Raw genomic sequence first — 10,433 nt, 5'->3', positions numbered from 1 at the left:
TCTAGAGTCAAGGTTCTCACTTCCAGGTGGCTAGCCTTGCAGCAGTTGTTCTTCCATACCACAGCCAAATATCCAGACATTAACATATGCCCTGCTAAACTTAGTTAAAATTGCTGGAGGCTATGGCCTGCCAGATATAGTTATTATGTTGTGGGAGAACACTTTTGTAGTTTGGGTGTACTGCTTTTGCTAATTTACTACATCAGTTTATAAGCCTCAGCAACTCTTGTCCCATTTCTGGCTCTGCAAAACTCTTTCAGGACTTCTGTGATCTGTCAGACACTGATTTTAAATCTTTGAGTCCCTGTGACTCATACTCAGATGGTACTAAATCTAACTATTTCTGCTGTAAGACACTATCAATTTGCTGCCATCTGAATCTGAGTCACATGTACTAAGGAGACATGGCAACAAACATAAGAGGATAAAATCTTCATGCATAGATAGATTGGGAGATACTCCTCCTGGCTCAGCTGGGCAATATAGGAACCAATGCTGTCATTTCCCATCTGTGGACCACTTATATATACTCAGGTCATGTCCTTGTGCTCAACAGGTTCTGGACTCCCTTTTGAATTTTGCTAGCTTATTTTAGAGCCTGTCTTCATAAGAGATCCTTCTTTTATGATACTGTGCAGTCCCTTAATTGGATGGTCATTTAATAAGCAAAAACATAAATGGCATTTCCAGTTATGGCTGCATTAAAATTCTGCCTAACATTCAGGTGACATTCATTCCCTATCTCCACTTTAACCACCCACCTTTTGGACTTACCATTTTAAGTTCAGTGATAAATATTTTGGTTCTCTATTACTGGTGAAGATATCTATAAAAAAACTTCACATCCTTTACCTGGGGAAGCCACCATGAACTTCATTTATATACAGTTTTAGGGGATTATCACATTGGGAGAACTGGTTCATTTTGATCCTTGCGCTTACATGGACATACTACTGAAGGGATCTTTGGGGGAATGTTTCATGTTGGTGCTTGTGCTTACATGGACATACTACTGAAGGGATCTTTATGGAAATGTTTCATGTTGGTGCTTGCACTTACATGGACATACTACTGAAGGGATCTTTGGGGGAATGTTTCATTTTGATGTCATTTGAGTGCTTGTGCAAACATGGGCACACTACTGAAGGGGTCATTGGGGAAAATTGTTAATTTTGGCATCATTTGAGTGCTTGTGCATAATGGACAAATTACTGATGGGGTCATTAGATGAACTGTTTCATTTTGATGTCAGTGAAATGCTTGCACATGCATGGAGAAACTAATGAGTGCATCTTTGTGAGAAATTCCATGTTGGTGTCATTTGGGAGCTTATGCATACATGGACAAACTACTGGTGGGGCATTGAAGGAAAGGTTTAATTTTGGTGCTTGTGCATACCTGGACAAACTACTGAAGGTGTAATTTGTGGAAATGTTTCATTTTGGAGTCATTTGAATGCTTTGTGCATACATGGACAAACTACTGAAGGACTCACTAGTGGAACTGCTTCATTTTGGTGCTTGTGCATACCTAGGCAAACTGCTGAAGGCATCGTTGGGGGAAATGTTTCATTTTGGTGTCATTTGAGTGCTTGCATATGCATGCACAAACTACTGAATAGGTCATGGGGGAAATGTTTCATTTTGGTGCTTGTGCCTTACAATGTTGCTATGTGCAACTTTATAGCAAGAGATACTGTAAAACCCTACACTGCTTTATTATGGTGCATTAGTGTCCAGCGCTGTGTGCCCTAGCCACATTTATTTGGTTATAATTGGGTTATAGTTAGAGAGGGAAGGGGAATCATTTACATATATACTTTATGTATGGAGTACAATGCTTACTCAATAAGGAAAGATGATGTATGTCTTACTGCATTATATACTTTATTTTATCAATTACAACAGGCTTTGGTTTATCAATCTATGGCATGCCAAGCCTGCCTGAATGTAGCACAATGTCCAGGATCAATAAAAAAAATAAAAAAAAAACACATGCAGTTTTAAAATTGTCATTGCAAAAATAGTAATCTGGTAAATAGATGTTAGCAGTATGTTAAACACAATAAAAATGTTAAATGTAATAAGAAATATAACTATCAGCCAAATAAAAGAAACAGCTCAGTCTAACACATGGACCAGACTGTTTCTCAAAATAATATGAGTCTATTGTTATCTAACATAGTCATTTCCATAAATTGTCAAAAGAAACCCAAACTCACATGTAAACCAGAAAAAATGTTTTCAATCATTCATTTGTTGAATGTGTCAACACAGGTATAGCACTAATCTCTATGGACCATTTTCAGACTAGTGCAGAGTATAAAGCAAAAAAAAAAAAAAAAACATGGAGTACAGCAGTATAATAATCAGACATTAGTATACATTCATTAGAACTGTAAAATAAATAATAAGCACATTGAATACTTATGTAAAAAAGAAAACTGAATTTGATTAACAAAATTTGATTTTGATTTCCTGGAGAAACTGCATTCACACAGAATTCCCTGTTAGAGTAATTACATTATTATGTTCAGGGGGTTGACATTATGAATAAAACCTTGCATTAATACATTTTTTACAAATTCCATAGATTTAAGAATATGTAAACATACTTCCTATTGTAAATCATCCCAACTTCAGCATATTTCTTATATGTGTTCATCACAAGTCACATTTCTTTTTGACACACACACACACACACCCACACACACACACACACACACACACACACACACACACACACACACACACACACACACACACACGTGTGTTTGTAAAACTCCTGCTGAGCAGATTGTTCTTGGCGTCCCTTATGAAGAGTGTTTGATAATTATTTTTTCTTCTCTTTCTCTTGCTGCTTTCCAACCTGATTGGGTTTCTTTGTACCATCTGCTGAATCACTTTCCAGAAGCTGGTAGAGTTTCTCTGAAACCTTCTACACTGCCGTTGTGATAGCTCTCTTACACTCTGAATTAGACAGCTAGTATCCCTACTTAGCAGAGCCCATTTTTTCCACCTCCCACTTCTTGCATTATTCCTTTTTTTCATAAATTCCTGGACTCCTGCATTCCACCACCAGCTTTTCTTGTGTATCTAATTTCCATATCAGCTTCCCTTGACACAGAACAGGGCTACCTCTCTGACTTCCTAGGTATAGTTAATATGAATGCCACTTTGAGTCTCTGTAGAGAAGAAGTTGCAGGTATAGTTGGTCTAATCTACTCAATGCAGAATAAATAAAATAAAAGCAATAACATAAATAAGCAACAATAGCCGTCCTCCTCCTTCTACTGCTAATAATAATACATAAACTAGGATATCCCACTGGTAGACAATGAAATATACATATACCTTATTAACAACAAAATCAGCATAACTCATTGGGGCTTGAGTATAAACCTGCCACAGTTTTATTTGGTCTTTGTTTTTTTAAAATAGTATTCAATTAAATGAATGCTGACATGTTTAGTCTTGAATGGTGTTTCCTTGCTTTACTATTTAGATATGAAATATCTTCACCATAAAAAAGCTAGCTTGTCTTGCAACAGCAACAAGGAGGGTTACAGAACAGCTATTAAACAACAAACATTCTACTAATTAGTGAGAAATCCCTGTAGAAGAATGTATGAGGTTAAGTAGTGTCCAAAACAAGTTGTCAAATTATAGTTTGAAATAACTGCAGTTAACCAAAAATGTTGGATTGAACAGTGCAGATAATGAAAGAACCTTTGAACAGGAGGGGAGTTAACCCCACAGGCCCCTGTGTTGAATGAGACTCCCATCTCACTAATTAAGCATAATGCATTCCAGGGTTCTAACGCATCAGTTTAGTTACATTTCTCTCCAGGATTTTTTTTTCCAGTTTTGCAAAGGTTAGTGAAACTATATTGATTTATAGCAGTTTTTGACAAACTGCATCTAAGCAAGTTGTTATATATTCCTTGGTATCACAAAAAACAAGTCAGGAGTGAATATATGCTAAAAGAAACAGTGGAAAATACATCTAAACACATATTTGCCCTTCCACTTATATTCCTGCAACCCCCCCCCTTTTTTTTAGCTTTTGGCATATATATCCATCTGTGCATTCTTAGAATATTTTAATGCTTAGAAAAGCCACCACTCATAAAAGAAGCACCAATATGGAAGTTAATATGTAAATCTTCATCAAAGTCTTATGTTATAGACAAGGGACACAGTTTGTGCAAACCATAGCAGTGTTAATTTGCTTGGTACATAACCTGCTTATGTCTTTTATGACTGTATTGTTTGATGACTACTATCACTGGTGTCCTGACTAAGTCAACGTGAATCTCCTGCAAAAATATAATCACCAGAATTACTTAGCTGAACTATGCATGGAAGGCCCTATTAAAATCAAAGACGTTTTCAACTACTTAGCATTTCACATGGAGGACATAGACAGTGACAAGGAATACAAACTGTGGGTTGGCAGATGGATACAGTATCAAAGAAGTAGCATTTCAAAATGTAGAACATACTTCATGTTGTCAAGGAGTTTCAAATGAGAAGGATTTATAGTAGATTCAGTGTGGCATAATTTTTTTGTCATATATGTGAACCCTTGTGTTTCATGGCCTTTTATCATTCATTGATATCCATTTCAGTTCAGGTTCAAGGTCATATTTAGATTACTGATTATTAAAACAACAGCTGACACAAACAAAGACAGAAGTAGATAGAAAACAGAAAACTAGAAAACAGATATTAGGTCGTATGACACAAAACACATATCCATTAAGCAATAACTGATTATAAAATAATAAAAAAAGTTTATAATCTTCTACAGATTATGACCCTGTTGGTTATAAAGGCAGAGTACTGACTAAGTGAATTATCAACTCCTAGTGGACTCAAGTTATATCCTCCCCTTGCAGACAAATGGCATGAACTGACTGGATAGTAAGGTTATCAGCAATTCTTTCATCTGCATACAGACTGCAGAACATCTCAGATAAAAAAGATTGATGTGAAAGATACAATCTAAACAAGTATGGGTCTAGGATAGAATTCTGTGGGACACCTTGACTGTAACCTCGAATTGGGGGAGGGGGACTCAGGCTATATATGACCAACAACACCATACAAAGATCCTTATTAATAATACATAATCACACAGGTAAACAGTAGAGATTACAAAGAAGCATTGTAATATGGTAGTGATATTAAGTATCATTTGGTAACTGTGCAGTGGAATTCTGGTGCAGCTTTAGGCAGTCAACTTCTGAGGCAGGAGGTCCCAGGCAAATAAAAGAACAACTATCTAAATGAGAAGAAACTAAGTTAGGAATGAGCACTGCCAATCCTCTTAATGAAACAGATAGATCTAGGCTGCATTTCTTGGGTGGAAGTACAAAATCTTAATAACATTAGGCACCTCGTTTACTGGGGTCCATATATCATTACATATAATACCAAAGTCATGCACTCAGAGATAAATTCTAGCCTATTATTTCCACAGCTGCTGTGAGCTCAATAGCTGATAGATTCACTGAGAAAAGCATGTGGTTCCATACCTACTGCTGAATATATGTGTGTGTGTTGAGATTCAGAGGAATACTAAATATGAGATGAAGATACTGTCCAGCTCACCCACCAGGGACTTATCCAGGCCAATGTGTTATCCCTGACTAGTGAGAGTTAAGGCTTGTTTTCAGCAGAATAGCAATGTTAATGCAAAACACTTCTTCAAACATGTTGCCCTAGAGGCAAAACATAGTTGTTAAACAAAACAACCAGGATGAAATCTGTGGAACTCCATGGTCCATATGGTAGGATGTGGAGGCACTCATCTCAGAAACAAGCTTGTGTATCTGTCCAAAAAGATGGATGGCAAAAAAATCTAAGACCAATACAGAGTACATCAGTACACCTCCAACCTTTGCAAAAGGATCCTGTAGTTTACCCATGCTGCTCATCATCACGAGACTAAGAAGGACCACAGCAAAGTAGATGTCTTAGTCTAGTGCCACTCTCAGTACTATATTAGGTATTAAATCTAGATTGAAATTGATCAAAAATGCAACAGACTTTAAAATGGGAATTGAGCTATACATGAACTACCTTATCAAGAACCATACCAATAAACTGAAAATTTGAGAAAGGCTGGCATATATTAAGTTTATGAGAATTCAATGTCGACTTTTTTAGATTTAGAGTCACTGGTGCCTCCTTCAGTAAAGTTGGCTTGAAGCCAGACTCATGAGAAGACATAATTATCCAGAACAGAAGAGAGGAAAGGCTTCCAGGCAAGCTATTACTAACTGGGGTTGGCAGAAATGGAGTTCATATGAAGACTGTGGAAAGCTTGAAACCAAGTAAATAAGGTCTTGGTGATCAGGCAGAGTAAACCTGTTTCATTACCAAGAGATAATTAAACCATTTAGGTTACTGCCATTTCTTCAAAGCATGTTCCAATGTATGCAAGATTTAATTAACTTGAGCTTTGAAACAAAACTAATGTCAAGTTTACATTCCTCAGTAAAGGAAGCACTTTAAGTGGTAAATGTTTTCCATGTGTCAAGATAGGTCAGGGTGCACAGGCTGTCACTACACTTGATCAGCTGATGCAGAGATTTGTCAAGAAGAAAAAGCAGTTTCCTTAAGGAATACATCAGAAAGGTAAAATTAATATTACCCTTTCATTCTAAGGTTGTCCCATATGATTTAGCTAAGTCAACACTTTACTTACGTATTCACTCAGTCCATTTAGATCTATAATCACAAAGTAGAAGGAACCCAACGATGAACACAACACAGACGGTGCAGAAGGATCCACAGCTTGTACAGGAAGAAACACAAATTTATTTTAAACACTCAAAAGACCAGGGTTAAGCGCTTTCATCTGCTTATACAGACTTCTTCAGAACCCCAAACAACAGTTAATTTAACATTTAAAAAACATTTTTGGCGCCAAAATTAATTGAAGATACAATTTGAAATTTAAAGCAACACGTCCTAAAAATTCAACAAATACTACACATATAAATTGCAAAAAATTACAAAAAATTACGAAGAATATACAATATATATATCTCTTTGTAAAGAATATTAAATGAAATGAAAATAAACATGAAAAATAAAACATATTAAATCTAAAATTAATGTAAAATAGAATAATATACTAAAATTTAAAAATGAAAAAATATTATTAAAATTCATAACTTCCCTTAATAGATTTCTTAATATAATGTACTTGATTTAAAATACATAATTTGGAAAGGATAAATGAATTTTGAAAAACATAAGATGTACATTGTATATAGTACAATAATGTAAAATCAATTATAATGTATATATATATATATATATATATATATATATATATATATATATATATATATATATATACTCCCTAACTTCAAGCCGATTGTAGAAAAGGCTTGATACTAATAAAATCGTTAATACCAGGGAAACGGGTAGCATCCGTTAGACTCTGCCATCTAGCTTCTTTCATGGCAAGAAAAACTTTCCAATTACCCCCAAACGGTGAAACCTCCACTTTGTCAATAATAGAAAATTTGAACGTGTGAGTATCACCATGGGAGGAAATGTGTCTTTGAAGTGCATTCTTAGGGTCTCCTGTTTTGATCTTATAAAGGTGTTCGTAAATACGTTTTTTAAAAGGTCTCTCGGTCTTCCCTATATAATAGGCGAGACATGTCGTACATGTAGCAATGTACACAACCTTGGACGTATTACAATTCCCAACCCTACTTTTAACATAAATCCTATTAAAATCAGCCAACCTGACACCTCGACCTTCCCTAATGGCGTCACATTGCCTGCAGCGTCCACATTTCCTAGTCCCACCCCACTTTGGTTTGGTACTAGTCCTATTCTCAAGAATGTTCTTAATATTGGGTCCTGTCTTGAAAACAAAATCTGGTCTTTTTCCAAGAACATCTTCCAAGTTTTTGTCAATACAAATAGACCTCCAATGATCACAAATAATGTTTTTAATGAAATGGACACACGGAGAATAGGTCAAAACACACACTCTTTGCCTGTTTCCAATATTGGACCGGTCATTGCTGTTGTTTAAGCAACCGGTACCCAAAATTGGGGTGTATTTGCCACCCCATTCACCCTTAACATACTGTGTGATGTTATTCAAAAGTGAATTCGGGTATCCTCTATCAAGAAACAAGGATTTAATAAATTCAAGCTCCCTACACATTGGCTCCTTTTGAGAAGACATGCGTGCTGCCCTGATACATTGGCCTTTAAAAACATTCTTGAAAACATACTTAGGATGGTTACTACTATATTGTAAATAGTCATTGGAAAAGGTCTCTTTCCTGTAAACACGGGAAACAAACCCTTCCTCTGAGTGACTAATAAATAAATCCAAATAAGCAATCCCATTAGGGTCGAAATGGTGCGTGAACTTCAAAAAATCTGTGGTCTGATTAATGTATTCAATGAAAAGGGGAATCCTATCAATAGGACCATTCCATAAAATGAATAAATCATCCAAATATCTGGAATAATAAACAATGTCGGAGAAGAATTCACTGGGGAACAAAAACTTAGTTTCCCACTCCAACATCACAAGGTTGGCAAAGATGGGAGCACACGAGGCCCCCATTGCAACCCCTCTCTTCTGTTTGTAAAATTCACCTTCAAATTGAATAAAATTGTAGTCCAGGACCAAAGACATCATGTCAACCAAAAGACAAATGTGGTCCCAACTGAAGTCAGAAATAGCCCTCAAACTGTTGCTGAAGAATTCCAGGCCTACATCTCTCGGAATGCAAGAAAAAAGGTCCACTACATCAATGGTCAAAAAAACCAACTCCTTCCTCCACAAATCAGGAGTCAGTCGTCCCAAAAATGACCAAGAGTCCTTGATTAAATGGGGTATCCTGTCATAAAGGGGTTTTATCCACCTATCGATAGTGACCCCAATAAAATGGGTCTTGGAACGACCTCCAGAGACAATAGGCCTGAAAGGGGGGTGGGAAATGCATTTGTGAACCTTAGGAATGCCAAAGATGGTTGCCAAAACCGGAAATTTCACCCTGATGAAATCATGGGTGCCCTTGGTAATCCTATGGTCCAAAAGATATTCATCGATGGCTAAATCCACCCTCCTATGACCTACATTGATCTCATTCAAAGATACCACCTCATAATTGCCAGTGTTTAAAATAATGTTGGTCATGGCGTTGATGTAATCAATACTCTTGAACAAAACAATACCACCCCCTTTGTCAGGTTTCATGACACGAATGTCCCCACTGGACACAAAAAAGTCCAAACACATACGCTCCTTCGTGGATAGATTGTCCACTGGGTCTTTAACTTGATCTTTTCTAATGGTTTTGGAGAGACCATAAATGTCGTGACAAGCCATTTTCTCGAAATTCACCACCTGAGGGTGGGAAATGGGGATGTAAGTACTTTTTTTAGATAGCTTGTTTTTAATATAAGGTCCAGCAATTCCTGCATCGGTTTGATCGACAACCCCTGATTGGAATTGTATAGCTAAATTCAAACGCCTACAAAACAACTTGACCTCCTTAATGACATCAACTAAATCAAACCGAACAGTGGGGATAAACTTGTTACCTTTGGTAAAATGTTGAAACATGTCCTGTGTAATGGGAAGGTCGGTGTAGTTAAAAATATTGAATCCTTGAAAAGTATGTATAATTTTCCCCTCACTCCGGCAACTAGAGGTTGAACCATTAGATCCAAAAATGGAAAAGTTAGACAACCCAAGGGCGGGGGCTGGACAAAAGCACCTTTCACGGTCAATAAAAGGTTCCACCGAATCAGTGGAAACTATAGGATCTGTGAATACCAGATCTATCACCTCCTGTGGTTTAGTTGTTGTTTCTTGTGGGCGGGGAAAAATCTCCCCCCTTGAAAATTTGACTCGTGATCGGTTGGTCGATCTTCCTGAAAGGATCCAACCCTTCCCCCCTTCTCTTTCCTGTCCACTGGCCAAACACATGCCCTTTGATTGTGATAAGCATCTAAATCCCTTGAAATTTTCCTACTTTTCCTTAGAAAAATATTTTTAGCCTTTAAATCTGCTGTGTTAAATTGTTTAATGTATAGTTCATTCCAATGGGAAAAAGAAACATCATTAATAATCTCTTGATTCATTTTCTCTACTTCAGTAACTAAAAGAGATAATTTCTCATCATTAACCTTCATCAAAAGATTCATATAATCAAAGCCAAAACCATCAAATAAACTATTGAACATGGATTGCACATTTTCACTATATACAATACCCAAAGGTAGTTTAAAAAATCGAAGTCCCTTGGGAAAAATTTTCAGTGATAAACATCTGGACAAATAAGCATTGTCAGTTTTAAGGCTTTTAATGTTAAATAGCTTCTTTCCCAATTCGAAAATATTGTCTTTGAGGCATCCCTTTGACTGACTCGTAATTAG

Source organism: Protopterus annectens, chromosome 2.part0, assembly GCF_019279795.1.
Source record: "Protopterus annectens isolate FY-2018-M chromosome 2.part0, PAN1.0, whole genome shotgun sequence".
NCBI classification, from domain to species: domain Eukaryota; kingdom Metazoa; phylum Chordata; order Ceratodontiformes; family Protopteridae; genus Protopterus; species Protopterus annectens.
The sequence above is the reverse complement of the archived record's forward strand: the minus strand, read 5'-3'. Positions refer to the sequence as shown.